The following is a 15,576-nucleotide window of genomic DNA, read 5'->3' as shown; positions in this document are numbered from 1 at the left end:
TGTACACAGATCTCTGAAAGTTGCCACCCAGGTAAATAGTGCGGTGAGGAAGGCATATGGCGTACTGGCTTTTATTGGTAGAGGAATTGAGTTCCGGAGTCCTGAGGTCATGATGCAGTTGTATAAGACTCTGGTACGGCCGCATCTGGAATATTGTGTGCAGTTTTGGTCGCCATACTATAGGAAGGATGTGGAGGCATTGGAACGGGTGCAGAGGAGGTTTACCAGGATGTTGCCTGGTATGGAAGGAAAATCGTATGAGGAAAGACTGAGGCACTTGGGGCTGTTTTCACTAGAGAAAAGAAGGTTTAGGGGTGACTTGATTGAGGTGTACAAGATGATTAGGGGGTTAGATAGGGTCGACAGTATGAACCTTTTCCCGGGTATTGAGTCGGGTATTACAAGGGGGCATAGCTTTAAATTAAGGGGGGGTAGATATAGGACTGATGTTAGGGGTAGGTTCTTCACTCAGCGAGTCGTTAGTTCATGGAATGCCCTGCCAGTAACAGTGGTGGACTCTCCCTCTTTATGGGCATTTAAGAGGGCATTGGATAGGTATATGGAGGATAGTGGGTTAGTATAGGTTAGGTGGGCTTGGATCGGCGCAACATCGAGGGCCCAAGGGCCTGTACTGCGCTGTATTCTTCTATGTTCTATGTTCTATATCCGAACCTGATTTGGTTGCATTTGCCAGCACTTGGCCCATATTCCTCTTTCGCCTTCCTATTCATATACTAATCCAGCTGCCTTTTAGATATTGCATTTACACCAGCCTCCAGCACTTCATTTGTCAGCTCATTCCGTACTTGCACAATAGTCTGCGTGAAAATGTTAGCCCTGAAGTCTCTGTTATATTTTTCCCCTCTCACCATAAACCGATGCCCTCCATGTCTGGATTCTCCCACCCCACGGAAAAAGCCTTTGTCTGTTTAACCTATCCATGAAATTCATGATTTGACAAACTTTAAATAGTCAACCCTCATCCTCCGGCGCTCCAGAGGAAACAGCCCCAGCCTATTCGGCACCTCCCTACCCTGCCACCTGTAAAAACGCCATCCTATTCTCCCAACTCCTTCGTCTCCGCCGCATCTGCTCCCAGGAGGACCAGTTCCAAAAATGTACAACCCAGATGGCCTCCTTCTTCAAGGACCACAATTTCTCCGCAATTTCGACGATGCCCTCCACCGCATCTCTTCCACTTCCCGCACCTCCGCCCTTGAGCCCCGCCCCTCCAACCGCCACCAGGACAGAACCCCACTGGTCCTCACCTACCACCCCACCAACCTCCATGTACAGTGTATCATCCGCCGTCATTTCCGCCACCTCCAAACGGACCCCACCACCAAGGATATATTTTCCTCCCCTCCCCTATCAGCGTTCCATAAAGACCACTCCCTCCGTGACTCCCTCGTCAGATCCACACACCCCACCAACCCAACCTCCACTCCCGGCACCTTCCCCTGCAACCGCAGGAGGTGCAAGACTTGCGCCCACACCTCCCCCCTCAGTTCCCTCCAAGTCCCCAAAGGAAACTTCCATATCCACCACAAATTCACCTGCACCTCCACACACATCATCTATTGCATCCGCTGCACCCGATGTGGCCTCCTCTATATTGGGGAGACAGGCCGCCTACTTGCGAAGCGTTTCAGAGAACACCTCTGGGACAGCCGGACCAACCAACCCAACCACCCTGTGGCTCGACACTTCAACTCCCCCTCCCACTCCATCAAGGATATGCAGGTCTTTGGACTCCTCCATCGCCAGACCACAACAACACTCCGCTTGGAGGAAGAGCGCCTCATCTTCCACCTCGGAACCCTCCAACCACAAGGGATGAACTCGGATTTCACCAGTTTCCTCATTACCCCTCCCCCCACCTTGTCTCAGTCAAATCCCTCAAACTCAGCACCGCCTTCCTAACCTGCAATTTTCTTCCTGACCTCTCCGCCCCCACCCCACTCTGACCTATCACCCTCACCTTGACCTTTTCCCACCCCCTCCCCCAAGTCCCTCCTCCCTACCTTTTTGGACACACTTTCCTCATTCCTGAAGAATGGCTTATGCCCGTAAAGTCGATTCTCCTGTTCCCTGGATGCTGTCTGACCTGCTGCGCTGTTCCAGCAACACATTTTCAGCTCTGATCTCCAGCATTTGCAGACCTCACTTTTACCTCCTATTCGGCACCTCCCTGGTAACTTCCTGGTAAATCTTTTCTGAACCTTATAAATTTCATAACTTCCTTCCGATAGGAAGGAGATCAGAATTGCACTATATAAGACTGTTTGTGGGGATGTTCATTCCAGTCCTCGGAAGATTTTCCCTGTCTATCTTGTTGAGGTCGAATCTGCTCCAGAACTCGTCCTAATACATTTGGTTAGCACTACTGCCTCACAGCGCCAGGGAACTATGTTCGATTCCTCCTTTGGGCAACTGTCTGTGTAGAGTTTGCACTTTATCATGCATAGGTCTGGGTAGGTTTCATCCCAAAGACCAAAAATACGCAAGCCAGTTGGATTGGCCGTGCAAAATTGCCCACTAGGTGCATTAGAGGGAAATGGGTCTCTTTGGATGAAGCTTTCGGTGGTCTATGCGGAATGTTGGGCTGAAGGACCTGTTTCCTCACTGCATGGAATCTAATGCAAGCCAGTTTACATGGTACAGGTCTATCCATCCAAATATTCTACTTCAATTTAAACAGCACGTGGATTCTGAGATTAGTGTGTTCCAAGTCCGGCTTTTCTGTCTTATTTGTTTCTGCATGAGTTCTGATAATATAGCATATACCCCCTTCCCACCGAGGTCTTTGACACCGACTGGACCGCTACCTCTCTCTTTTGATCTCGCTCTTGCAGAATTTCCAGCAGAACCAACGACTAACCGAGGGCTTGATCCCAATGTTGTAGCAGTAACTGTCACTTCAGCGAAAATTTGCCACTGATTTCGGGAGGGATTTACTTTAATTTTCAAATGTTCAGTGAAAAACGTTCGGATCAATAGAGGAATTCGTTTGTGCATCTAGGAATAAGACCTAGAAGCAATTTACATTTAGAGATTCCAACATTTAAATTCAGGGCAATTTTGCTCACAAATAATTTTGGAACATTTGAGCTTACTTCTGTACATGGCCATCCTTGCTAGATTCATTTGTTTATTTTAAATTTGAAATGATTAGAATTTGATCAAATGAGGATGTGAAGAGTCCTGATAATGATGGAAAATTGAGCAGCTGCAGATGGTCGTCAATGATACCCGGAATAAGTGAGTAATAAGTAATAGGGGTGGCACGGTGGTACAGTGATTAGCATTGCTGCCTTGTTGCACTGGGATCCCAGGTTCGATTCACAGCCTCGGGTGAACGCCACTGTGGAGTTTGTGTATTCTCCCCATGTCAGCTCCGGTTTCCTCCTACAATCGCAAAGATGTGCAGGTTTGGTGAATTGGTCATGCTAAATTGTCCATACTCAGGGGTGAATATGGGGACTGGGAATGGGTCTGGGTGAGTTACTCTTGGTAGGGTCGCTGTGGACTTGTTGGGCCAAAGGGCCTATTTCCATACTGTCGGGCATCTAATCAAAGCCGACTCCAGAATCTAACGTGTCTCAACAACAGCACAGACCAAGTGATCTTAACTCATCGGCAAAATTGGGCATTTTCTCGATTCAATGTTTAAATTAAATCATTTTAGATCAGAACTTCAGGTTCTATGTTGTTTCATTCTCACATTCAGATTTTCTGCTGCAGAATATTTTCTTCTTTATTCCCTTTTTTTTGCAAATTGGTGCAGCCCTGCAACTATTCACATACTTTTGTCTTCTGTAGTTAGTATAATAACATCTGCATGATGACACATCCAACCTCGTGCACTCTACCAGCACAGCTCTGCATTTTTGTCGTGTAAGCCCGGTCCTAGAGTTTTGATTTAAACCATGTTATACTTCCAAGTTTCTCAGTTGTGATGAAACGTTAACAGCTTGAACAATTTTAGTGTTTGTTTGCATCGATTCTCTCCAAGCCGCTGAGCACATCCAAAGCTTTTTCCATGCATTTAACAAACAGACTACAAGAAATCAATGGTTTCAACAAAAAAATGCCCTTACAAAAATAATGCAAAAGGACAGCAGTTTTGTTCTCAATATTCTGTTAGAATAAACGTGCAGCAGGTCAGACAACATCCGAGGAGCAGGAGAATTGACGGTTTGGACATAAGCAGAACATCAGGAATGAGCTAAAAGGATCTCAGTGAGTCCTTCACTCACTGCACGGTCAGGTCATGTCGTTTGCTTTGAAGATCTTCAACCACTCGACAAGGATCTCAGTGAGTCTCTCTCATACTGCACCACCTCCACCACCCAGGTCATCTCCTCTGCCCTGAAGCTCTTCAGCCACCGTCATTCCTGAAGAAGGACTTATGTATAATACATTGATTTTCCTTCCCCTCGGATGCTGCCAGATCTGCTGTGCTTTGTAAACTCGACACTCCCGAATCTGATCTCCAGCATCTGCCTCCCCACTTCTCTCAGAATCAATTTGCAGTGCAGCTTACTCAGCACCACAGCCACAAACCTCTCCTGTCTCCACCACTGACACATAGTTAATGCAATGTGTGTCATTGACCAGGTGCACTACAGAAATTCAACAAGATTCCTTACAGTGCAGCTTTCAAAAGCACGGACCGATCATCTAGAATGCCACGTCCAGCAGATACACTGGTGCATTACAATTTCACATCAAGCTACTTATCACATTGGCTAAGAAAACATTTCGGAATTACAGGAAGACAGAAGGTACTGGTGGAGAGATGCTTTTCAGAAGGAGGAAGCTGAATAATAGTATGCCACAATGATCGGTGATGAGCTCACTGTTTTTCGTCCGATATATAAATAATTGAGATGAGAACATAGTAGGCATGTTTGTAAGATTGTAGGTTGCAGGTACAGCGAACCCCTCAGGTTCTTTATCTGATGGGTCAATGAACTGAGCAGCGGAAGATGGAATCCAGTTTAGATAAATGTGAGGTACTGCATGTTGGAGAGGCAAATCAGAACAGGACTTATACACTGAATGGTAAAGTCCTTGGAGAATATTGCTAAACAAAGAGATATTGGAGTGTAGATTTGTAGTTCCTTGAAAGCTGAGTCGAAAGGAATAGGGTAGTGAAGAAGGCAATTGATCTGCTTGTCTTTATTTTCAAGTACATTGAGTAATGGAGTTGGGGTTCATTTTGGGACTGTACAGCACATTCGTCAGGCCACTGCGTGGAATCCTGTCTCCCTGCTATAAGAAGCCTGATGTGAAGCTTGAAAAGGTTTAGAGAAGTTTCACAATGATTTTGCCGTGTTTTATAAATTTGGAAGTACAGAGCTAAAGGGTGAGACTGACTTGGTCAGGGCTGTTTTCCATAGATCGCCCGGGGCTGAGAGGCGTTGTATAGAGGTTAATAAAATCATGGGAAGCATGGATAGGATGAATAGACAAAATATTTTCCCTTGTGGGGTGAGTTCAGAACTAGAGGGTGTATAATTAAGATGAGTGGGGAAAGATGTAAAAGGCTCTAAGGGAGACGGTTTTAATGAGGAAAGTGCTATGTGTATGAAATGATTTGCCGGAGGACGAGGTGTACAATTAAAACATTTAAAAGACAGACCGATGAGTGTATCACAAGTGGAATAAATGATGAACAAGGTATGAATAGGGCCAGTCAAAGACGGAAGTGGGAATTTGCGTGTGGACCCTGTGGAGTTCGGAGAGGTTCTAAATGAATATTTGTCATTGGTTTCAATCAGGAAAAGGAGAATGTTGTGGAGGAGATGAAGGAGACACCAGATATTCGACCAGAAAGGATCGAGTTTAGTCAGGAAGAGGAGTCACCAATTCTCGAATGAGTCAAAGTCGACAAGTCTCCTGTGCCGGATGGGATTTATCCGATGATTCTCTGCTCAGGAGGAGGTGTTGGAACCTTTTGCTTTGGTATTTGAGTCGTCATTGTCGACAGGTTTAGTAGCACAGGACTGGAGGATAGGAAATGCTGTGCTCTTGTTCAGGTAGGGCAGTAGAGATGTCCCACGTATTATCGACCAATGAGCCTTACATCTGTTGCAGGAAAAGTTTTGAAAGATTATAAGAGATGTTATTCATAATCACTTAGCAAACAACAATTTGATTGCAGTAGTCAACATGGTTTCGTCAATTGTAAGTCATGTGTCACAAACCTCATTGTGTTTTTTCCGAAGATGACCAAGCATGTGAATGAGTTTCGGCAGTTGACGTGGAATACATGGACTTCAGAAAAGCCTTTCATAAGATTGCACATGGTAGGCTGTTGGGGAAAATGCTTTCTGTAAGAAGTCAACAAGTGGTGGTTAATGAAAAATATTCAACCTGGATTCCTGTTGCTAGTGGTGTGCTACAAAGATCAGTTTTTGGACCACTGTTTTTTGTCATTTTTACAAATGACTTAGACGCAGGCATATCTGATTGGTTGTTAAGTTTGCAGATGACGCTACAGTCAGTGGACTACTTGACAGTGTGAAAGAATGTTGGAAGTTGCAGGGGGATATGTATAAACTGCGGAATTTCGTTGAGATGTGGTAAATGGAGTTCAATGCAGTTAAACATGAGGTGATTCACTTTGGGAAGAATAGCAGCAAGGCTGAATACTTTGTCAATGGAAATACACATGGTAGTGCGGATGTGCAGAGGGATTTTGGAGTCTATGTCCATAGATCACTGAAAGTTGCCACCCAGGTTGATAGTGCTTTTAAAATGGCATAGATGTATTAGGTTTTATTCGTTGACGGATTGAGTTCTGGAACCGTTATGTCATGCTGCAAATACACAAAACGCAAGTGCGACCGGACTTGCAAAATTGTCCACAGTTCTGGACGCCACATTGCAGGAAGCATGTGGAAGCATTCGAAAAGGTGTAGTGGAGATTTACCAGGATGTTGCTTGGTCTGGAGGGTTGTTCTCACGAGGAAAGGCTGAGAAAATTGATTTCGTTCTCACTGGAAACACGAAGGCTCAGAGGGGACTTGACACAGATATGCAAGATGATCAGAAACTAGATAGGATACACAGTGAATGCATTTATGCTGGGATGATGACGTCAGCTTGTACAAGGGAGCAATACAACAAATTGAGGGATGATAGATTTGTTGTAAGGCAGGTTCTTTGCTCAAAGAGTGATAAGGGCGTGGAATGCCCTGCCTTCCAATGTCGTTAGCTCAGCCTTATTATGGAGATGTAAACAATCCTTAGTTAAGAGCATTGATGATGATGGAATAGTGTAGGGGGATGGGCTGAGATTAGTTCAGAGGTCGGCGCAACATCGAGGGCTGAAGTGCAGTGTTGTTCTATGTCCTGTGCTCTGTATGAATAATAAGGTTTTAGAGGGAAATTGGCATATTGCTGGCAAATGGGACAACGTTTATCTGGGATATCTGGTCGGAATGTGTCTGCTTCCATTCTGCAAATCTATATGATTCGATGACTGCGGGCCATTGGTAGAAAAGCTTGGAACGCCTCCTCTAACACCACTGTGGGCATACCTGCAAAAAGATGGGCTGCAGTAGTTCGGGAAGGCAGCTCACAGATACTTCTTCCAGTTCAGCTATGTATGAACAACAAATGTCGGCCCAGCCAGAAATGCCACAAACCTATGAATGAATTACAGAGTCCATTTCACGACTTGGTGCCAGGGTGCTTCCTGTCGCGGTTGGGGGGGGGGGGGGGGGGACGGAGGGCGTAGGGGGGAGCTACGCTCTCGGGTATCAGATAATTGAGAAGCGATATCATTGCAATGTATCACACACCCTCCTATTCCTACTTCAGCACCTCTCCCCTTCCAACTACTGAGAAGTATTACTTTTTGTTTTCCATCTATTCTGCTGAAATTCCCCATGACCCAAAGGTTAACCTCTCTCCTGACCCCTCCCATCACAGTGTTCTCGTTTCTCTCTCTCAATACTGTCTAACGTATTAATTTTCCGAACGAGGTCTGCTTTAGTTCCGAAACAACAAATCGATCTATCCGTCTTTGTGAGATACGATACATTCTCTGATCCAACACATTGATATTCTATTTTTTCACAGGTCGCCACGTACTATAAAGGGACACAACAGATTTTGTAATTTATGACGTCTCATACAATAACTCTGATGGGTTATGCCTATGCGGGAAGGATGGGCGCAAATCATCAGAGAACATGTCTTGAAGCTAAATTCTTTGTGTCTCTGGCTTGAGAGGCTGGAGAGGTCCTGGGACATCCAGTTGCATGACTGTGTCGGAGGGGAAGTGTTACTGTTTTCAAATGGTTCCTCATCCCTCCACATTGCCTCAGTCCCAAGCCTTCAACTCGGTATCGGCCTCCTAATCTGTCCTTCACACTTCCCACCTGCTGTGCTTTTCCAGCACCATACTCACAACTTGATATCCAGCATCTGCAGTCCTCACTTTCTCCTTCTGTGAATAAAGCAGTTTGAACCTCCGCAAACTTGGATCTAACTAGAAGATGGTGCTTCTCTGTGGAACTGCCTCGTGCCCTGAAATGTGCATTTTAAATGTTATAATTGTATCAAATTTCATCAATTCCTCTTGCAGCTGATTCCATACACACAACCCGCTCTGCATGAAGATGTTGCCTCTTAAGTCCCTTTTATAAATTTCCCATCTAATTAAGCCTATGCCCTCTCTTTCTGGACTCCCCCACCCCAGGGAAAAGACCTTTTCTATTTTCGATATCCATACCCCTAATGACCCTATAAACTTCTATAATGTCACCCCCCGCCTCCGAAGCTCCAGCAAAAAATAGCCCCAACATATTCAGTCTCCTCCTGTAGCTCAAATCCTCCAAATCTGGCAAACTACTAGAAATTTGTTTCTGAACTATTTCAAGATTAACAACATCCTTCCGATAGGAATGAGACCATAATTGAACACAACACTCCAAAAGTGGCCTAATCAACGTCCTGTGAAAGTGCAAAATGACCACCCAATCCCTATACTCAATTCTCTATGCAATAAACGAAAGCATACCAAATACCTTCTTCACTATCCTATCTAACTGCGGCTCCATTTTTCAGGAGCTATGAACCTGCAGTCCAAGGTCTCTTTGTTCAACAACACACCCCAGGACCTTACCATTAAGTGTATACGTCCTGTTAAGATGTGCTTTTCCAAAAAGCAGCATCTTGCATTTATCCAAATTCAACTCCGTCTGCCACACCTCAGGCCATTGGCCGATCTGATCGAGATCCCATTGTACTTTGAGATGGCATTCTTCGCTATCCACTAAATCTCCAAATTTGGTGTTATCTGCAAACTTCCTAACGATACCTCCCATGTTCACTTCCATATCATTTATATAAATGACGAAAAATCGTGGAAATAGCACCGATTCTGTGGCACTAAACTGGTCACAGACCACCAGTCTGAAAAGCAACCCTTCCAACATCACCCTCTGTAATCTACATTCGAGTCAGTTCTGTATCCAAATAGTTACTTCCCTCTGTATTCCATGAGATCTAACCTTGCTAACCAGTCTCCCATTAGGAACCTTGTCGAATGCCTTCCTGAAATCCACATGGATCATTTCCACCGCTCTGCCCTCATCGATCCTCTTTGTTCCTTTGTATCAACACGTGGTAATCAATAATTTATTTTTTCTAAGAAAAAAAAACGTGTTTCTTCCTCTTGTAGGAAATGCCCTCTTCTTGCAATTCACTGAGTTTCTCAGTTCGATCCAATTCTACTTGACAGCATTTCATTTACATGCCCTGTATACGTAAAGGAGTTACCTCGCTTCATCTTGTCATTTGTTGGCTTTTGGCAAAGATCCACTTCTCCATCACAGAGGTATGACACCATTTATTTCTAGAACGTGGGAGAATACATCACCTCATGTGCAATATACGGCCAATGATCTGCATTTGTACGATTAGCCTCACAGACCCACTGCAAGTCATTGGAGGATGAATACTGATGAAATAGGAAGCTAGGAAGGTGTCAGGCTAGGTTTATGCACTGCAGTGAGTTAGCCTGAAAACACGTCTTCAACCAGCCACTTTCCCGGATATGGAATATGGTGCCTGGACGTGTGGAATAAGCAGGTTCAAATACGATGTGAAGATCGCCACTGGATACTTGTTTAGCCAGAAAAATAAAAGTAAAGGGTTTTGGGAGAAAAAACAGGAGATAAACACAAAGTTAAATTTCTCAGTTGGATGTTTCTTTCTGCTTCGGAACAATTCTGGAATTCTGTGAAGGGGCAGTTACATCAGTCTCCCTGACCCAGCAGTGAACCTGCAGTTGTCTGTCCCAGCAGTGACCTTCCACAGGCGTTTGATCCAGCAGTGACCCTGTTCCACCGTGTGACCCAGTAGTGTCCCTGCAAAACCGTGTGATTCAGCAGTGACCCTGCACAGTAGTGTTACCCAGCAGTGACACTGCACAGCTGTCTGTCCCAGCTGTCACCATGCACAGTCATGTGATCCGCAGTGACCCTGCAAAACCGTGTGACCCAGTAGTGATCCAGCACAGACCTGTGACTCAGTAGTGACCTTGCCACGCCGTCTGACCCAGCAGTGACCCTCACAGCCGTGTGTCCCAGTTGTAAACATGCACAGCATTGGACCCAACAGTGACCTTGCAGAGCTGTCTGTCCCAGCAGTGACCCTGCTCTGCTAAAAGCCTGTGCTGTTTGGTTTCCAGTGTCATTGGACGTGGAGCTCAGTCTCAGGAAAAAAAGCAAACAGAAAAATTAACAGCTAACTTTTGAGAATCATCACAGAAGGGGAAACACAATGTTTTCTTTTAAATCCACTCTTACCTTTCATTGTAAGTTTATAGTAATGAATAGAATGGGGTTTTTCTTTATGCGTTTTATTGAGCTCTCTCTTGATTTTTTAAACAACTATAAAATATAGGTACCAAGTTATTCGAGGATAATATTTTTTGAACAGTAAGCGTGTGGTATTTTCTCGGTAAGTGGATTGTTAAAGTACAAAGATGGCCATTGATAGAGTGATGTCCTCTTCCTGCTGGTCGTGGGAGATGTTACTGGTTTTACTAATGAAGATGTTTCGAGGAAGTATGCTTTGTTTCAAATCCTATCCGATGTCCTTCGTAGGTTGGAGCAAACGTAAGAGGCAGTGATGACTTTACAGGAGCTTTGGAGTGTGCTGGATAGGCGTTTCAGTGTGGGAGATAAACCAAAGGTACAGTCAGGAAGATGGGTGACCTCAGGAAAGGTCGGGGAGGGAGGCAGGTCATACAGGACAGTCCTGTAGAAATCTCCGTTCAAACAAGTACACTGCATTAGAATGTAGACGAATGGAGAGATTGGACACGAACACGAGAATGCATTTGCGAATGCAATATAGAGTGTGCGAACACAAAATAGAGAGAGTGCATGCATGCAAGATAGACAGAAGGCGTGCAAATGCAAGAGAGAGTGTGCACGAAAACGAGTGAGAGAGTTTACGTTTACGCACGTGAGAAATTTCATACAAATGTGAGCGAGTATGTGCAAATGCCTAGCGATAGAGTATGTGAAAGCAAAAGAGACATAATGTGCGAACATGAGGGCAAGTGTGTGTCTTGGCGAGAGAGAGAATATGCACGTGTGCAGAGGGAAGATTTCGTGCATGTCCCGAGACAGTATGTGTGTTTTCGAGATAGAATGTCCATGTGAAAGCAAGGTGTGCACATGTAAGAGAGAAAATGCACGTGCTTCTGAGAGAGACAATGTGTTTTCCAGAGACAGCGACAGAGAGAGCGCGTGCCTGAGAGAGAACATGCGACAGAGTGTGTGTGCGAGTGTGTCTCTGAGAGATGAACTGCCTTCGAGAGAGAGTATGCATTCAATGCAGAGTGCATGTGCGAGAGAGAGTTTTTGCGTGCGAGAGAGTGTGTACATGCCCGACAGAGAGTGTGTGTGGGCATGACTGTGTGAGAGACGGTATGTTTGTGAATGTGTGCGTGCGTGAGTGTGTGTGACAGACGTTGCGACAGTATGTTGCCTGAGAGAAGGGGTTTTGGAGACTGAGTGTAGAGTGAGCGAGAAATTGTGTGAAAGTTTCTGTGTGGGAGTTTGAATATGTGAGAATAGGTGTATCACAGTGTGTATATATGAGTGTTTGTGAGTGACTGTATGTATGTGTGTGAGAGAGTGGGTGCATGAGACAGTGAGTGTGCGCGAGGATAAGTGTGTGTGAATGAGCATGTGTAAGAGAGCCTGAGTGAGAGTGTGCGTGTCGGAAAGAAAATGTGTGAGAGTGAGTGTGTGTGCGTGTGTTTGAGGGTGTGTGAGAGACAGTCAGTGAGTGAAGTAGTGTGTTGTGTGATCGTGATAGCGTGTATGAAACTGATCGAGTTTGTATTTTTCCATAATATTGAGTGTTGCATTGTGAATGACTGTGTGTGGAAATGATAGCACTTCAGTGCGGATGTCTGCATGCGCATGTATGAGAGTGTGTGTGTGCAGGACTTGACGTGATCTGCGAGGATATGTTTGTACACGAGTAAGAGGGCAATTGATTGAGAGTGTGGGACTGTGTATGGTTTGTGGAATATTATTGGGTCAGGTACATAGCCACATGGTTTACACAGAGTCATGTGAGAGTGTTCAGCATTGACACTGAACCTGAGAACTCAGATGGACACACACACACAAACACACACACACACACACACACAAACACTTCCGTGACGACAATTGAGCTCAGACCGTTACTGGCTCTTCCCCCTGAAAATAACTGTGTCCTATCCATCTGAAATCCCGAGTCTTGTATTTGGATGTGTGGTTTGGAGCAGGGGGGAGGAGACAGAAATTTTGAAAATGTGAATGTTCAGGGTTAGGCCTGTGATCAACATTTTTAAATTCCCAAACACTGCCGATATATTTGAGAAATGGAAAGGAAATAAGCGATTGAACATTAAGATGTACATGCTGCATGTAGACCGGCAGACAGAGACAGACAGAGAAAAAGTGGGCCTGGGGCAGAGAGAGAGAGAGAGAGTGAGTGAGTGAGTGAGAGAGAGAGAAACAGCCAGATAGGTACAGAGACAGAGAGTTTGATTTTGTGAATTACAGAAACAGTAGGAAAATACCAAGTTATCATTAGCAGCTATGCCTCCCTCTTCCAAGACATGTGTGCGTCAGGGTGTCTACACTCGGGTTCTTCGATACTATTGTGGGATCAATGTTTAATATTGTCAAGCTGCGCTGATGTAACTAACAAGTCTTATGATAATGCTTCAAAACAATTGGGACTGGTAACACTTTGCTGCCCGAGAATTAACATTTCACTCAGCAGCAAAATTCAACAAGATTCCTGTGCTCGGAATTAACATCCCAACAATACATCGGCCTGCCCAGGGAGAAGATTGACACACTTTGCAATGTGTCAGAGATTGCAGGGAAGGAGCTGATAAACCCCTCACCGAGAATAAATGTGGGAAAGGAATTGTTACATTCATTCCCAAACTCTGTTCTGTTTCTCTCTCTCTCTTCCCCGCCTCCACAACCCCACACCGCCCAACGTCTGTTTGTGCGTGTGTGTTTATTAATGTTCTTAACTTCTGGTTAATTGTTGTCTTATGTCTTTTTATTTTGATGCTGCTGTGCCATTATGTCATGCCTTAGGGATAGGGATGGAGGTGCAGATAGGGACGGCGAGGGGACTATTTTAAAACCTGGGGCATTGATGTGTAATTTTGCGTCAAAGTGCTCCTGATCCCCACTTTCAACTCCTCTTTTCTCTCCCAAATGTTGTTGGAAAAGCTGCAAAGTGAAGATTCAACATGACTGAGGCTGGAAAAGAACATCCAGATGTGGAGCACTGGCCTGAGGCCTGGAGCGTGTTCACCAGGCCTCACCCCATGGGCCGCAGGTGATTTGTAGTCTGTTAAGTACCCGAGGTTTAATCTTCTTGGGGAGTATGGTTCGTATGGGCCTCTGGTTCGTATGGGCCTCCAGTCGAATTTCGGCCTTGTCCTTTTCAAAACTGGTTTGAGCCTGGAATTAAGGCAACTGGGGCCTTGAGATTGGTACGCAAACAAATTCACTCCCAGAATCTGACAGGCAGGAATTCTCGAAGAGGGAATTAAAATCCAAAGTATCTGATTTGCTCTAAAAACTTGTCACAATGTCAGAGTAATGTCAGTCATAGACAGAGTAAAATGTCAAAATTCGACAGTGAGAGAACCAGAGTGAGGGAAGAAAGTCAATAACGGTGAGAGCAGGGAAACAGAGAGAGATAGAGAGAGCCAGCGAGCGAGCAAGAGAGAGACATTGCAAGATTGTGATATAGATCTAATGCTCGATTCAGGGGAGACAGGAACTATTACACTGAACCAGATCACACCAGGGTAATAAAAGTGATCAGATTATCGTGCTGCTGCAGCATTGTTGCATGTGGAATCTTGTTGTGCATGAGTTGCCCCAGTGCTGAAGTTGTAGGCAGTTACTGGTTCAATCAGCTAAACCGTCTTTTCAAAAGTTTTTCAACATTACAAAAACTACCCATCGCACAATATGTTTGTATTGTTGTTGCTGACATATTGTCTGCGTCACTGAGAGGCGAAAACCTGGAATCTTGAAGATTTTCCTGCTTTGTCTTTAACCAGTGTTGCCTCTTTCCTTCCAAAGGGATCCTTCTGGCCGCTTGAAGATTCAACGAGATGTTGGGACCAGGAAATCTTTGAACAAAAGCTTTCTCCAGAGGGGCACACTGTCCTGAGGCCTTTTCGACAGACTGTACCGCGTGAGATCCAGGTGAGTTTTGTCTGCTTCTTACCCTGAGGCTGAATTTCTTCTCTGGCAGGAAGGGCTTGGTTTCTTACGGATTCTCTGTTTAACTGGGTCCTTTCGGATTGCGACTCAGTCGTTTTTTGTAAATCTCATTTGCAGCATCCGGGTAAAGAGGATGATTTAAAACAGAAATTCAGGGAGCTAGGATCGAAGTTTGGAGGTAGAACAAAGAGAGTTGTTATCTCTGGTTTGTTGCCCGTGCAACATGCTGGCATAATATGGCATATGGAGAGAGAGGAGTTGAACGCGGGGTACAGAGATGGTGCAGGAGAGAGGGCTTTGGATTCCTGGATAAATGGTGGTCTTTCTATGGTAGATGGGAACTCTGAAAAAAAGATCGAGTTGTGCCAATATTCTTGGGGGTAAATTTTCTAATGCTCTTCAGGTGGATTTAAACTAATTCAGCAGGGCGATTGCAACAGAAATTAGAGTTCGAAAATATGGGAAGATGAGAGTTTGAAGTCAGAATAAGATTTCAAAATAGAAACAACACACCTGCAAACAACAATTTGGTTCGATGTGTGTCTATATCAATGCCAGGAGCATCCGCAATAAGGTGGCTGAACGTAAATCCTACAGGGGGACATAGAGAAGCTGCCGAGCTTGTCTGAGAGGTGGAAAATTGTGTTTCATCCAGAAATGTGTGAGGTGATTCCCTTTCGAATGAGTAGCAGTAATACGGAATACTGGGCTAGTGGTAAGAGTTTTGGGAGTGCAGACTTTGGCGTGCATGTACATAGATCCTAGAGAGTTGCCAACCAGG

Source organism: Chiloscyllium plagiosum, unplaced genomic scaffold (genome assembly GCF_037043375.1).
Source record: "Chiloscyllium plagiosum isolate Xiang-an unplaced genomic scaffold, Cpla_swu_hap1 HiC_scaffold_46, whole genome shotgun sequence".
Lineage (NCBI taxonomy): Eukaryota > Metazoa > Chordata > Chondrichthyes > Orectolobiformes > Hemiscylliidae > Chiloscyllium > Chiloscyllium plagiosum.
Note: the sequence above shows the minus strand (reverse complement) of the source record.